Genomic DNA, 2043 nt, shown 5'->3' on the forward strand with positions numbered 1-2043 from the left:
GGACACTCATCAGCATAAATCTGTCCCATGAACTCTTTGTTACCTGCCTATTCCTATGGCTATAGGCTATACTTTTGGTTCAGACTTACCTTTGGTGAGATCAAGCTCATCATATGAGCCAAATGATGGCCAGATTCTGGTAGAGAATTCTTGGCAATGACGTGATTTCTGTGCATGTTTGGGGTTGAGGGAGTGATTACCTGTTCTTTGGCCATGTGAGGGGTCAGAGAAGACCATCCTCCCTCTGGACTGCCCAGACCACTCGGCCAATTTGTCAAGAATCCCATAGGGTAAATAGTTGTCTCCAGAGACCTTTATAGTGACAAATCCAAATAAATCAGAGTCACTTTTACTGAGCACTTCAGCAGACAGCTCAGATTTAATGAATCAGCCTTCAGACCCCCAAGGAAGATTTTCTCTCCCAAGCCCAAGGGGAACAAATAAGTGCCAAAATTTGCTTCCAGCATAAAACTCTATCAATCCAGGCTGTGATATTTTGTGACTGGAGTTACCAATACCACTAGCAGTGTTTTAAAAAGCACTGGGAATGCAGCAAAGAGCTCTCAGGACAGGCTCTGTGGTCAGTGTGCCCAGTGTGGAGAAAAGGAGGCTGCTATGGAACGGATGATTTTCCTCATCAGTGACTGGGGATGGACTTTGCATTCCTTTGCTAGTGCCCTTCTGCACCTTTGGCTGGAACTCCCCAGCAAAACAAAAAGGAAAAGAAAAAAAAAAATCAACATTGCCCCCCTCTTCCCCCCAAGTCGTCCCACGGATAAAACCATGCAGGTTAGTCATCATGGGTCATTCAAATAGTTTTAAGACTTAACATCTTGATCCCTTCTAAAAACTTCCATCTCCGTTTCCTTCCCCCCTTTGGGATCCATCCAGATGCCTACTCAAATACCTGCTGGCGCCAGAGGAAATTCTCCTGTAACGGATACCCTGCAATGTAAAACCAATATTTTGTTTCCAGGGTCATCCTTTTCACCCCCCCACAGATCCTTTTGCTTCACCAACCTGCCTCTTGGTCAAGCCAAAACATGAGAAATTGTGAATCCAAAGGGTGGGATTTTGGAGCAGTTTAATAGGCTTGGTGATTGCTAATCCACACATTTCCTCAGCTTCCTCCTCCCATTGTGGTAGCCTAGTCTGATAGTTTAAGTCAGGTTAACAGGCTACTGCGCAGAGAATTCTGCTCACAGTTCAGCAAAGAGAGCAAAAGAATAATTTAACTCAGCCCTAAGGGTTCATGATGATCAGACTTGGTGACACCTTTTCAGATAGGTTAATACCTAATACAAAGGCCTAATAAAGTTAATGAAGCATCTTTTAGTGGTAGGGTGTGAGTGCATCAGGATCCCGTCCCAGCTAAGACAGTTAATTAAAAGGAAGTTTTCAGTATTATTCACGTGCAAACAAAAAGGTAGAAAGATTTCTTTTGTGATGGTTCATCATCACTTGTTTAGAGAATCCTGTTCACAATAAGAAGTGAACCAGTATTTAGTTTGGTCAGGAACTTCTTGGTTTGACACTTTATCCTGTTCTACTTTTGGTTTTTATTTGCACTGTCTGTTCATTCATACACTTCACGTGATAATCAGCAAATTGCTTTGCATTAATGTATTGCGATGCAATGATTTTGTTAATTGTCATATGGGATACGTGAAAAGGAGTTCTTCACTCTTTTAAACTGACATTTTAGGTGCTCATTTCCTCATTTAGCCTTATAATATATAATATAGGCAATACCTCGAGGCTGATAACTAAAGAAAACTGTTAAGGTTAGATAGTTCTCAAAAATAAATAATTCTACCTTTTATATAATGTTAATGAAGTGAAGTGCAAGAATAAAATAACAAGGACTCATTTCCGGTCTCTATATTTGGATTACAACTCAATTTTGTTTAAGAAACGTTGTCTTTTTAAATTTCCCTCATGTAGGAGACAAATAGAATAGCTGACTTTTTCTCCTTTTCATCTTTTAAATAAAAAATTATATACCGAAAATGTCAGGGAACAAATATTCTTTTGTCTGTGACT

The sequence above is a fragment of the Merops nubicus genome, unplaced genomic scaffold, assembly GCF_000691845.1.
Source record: "Merops nubicus isolate BGI_N331 unplaced genomic scaffold, ASM69184v1 scaffold34954, whole genome shotgun sequence".
NCBI classification, from domain to species: domain Eukaryota; kingdom Metazoa; phylum Chordata; class Aves; order Coraciiformes; family Meropidae; genus Merops; species Merops nubicus.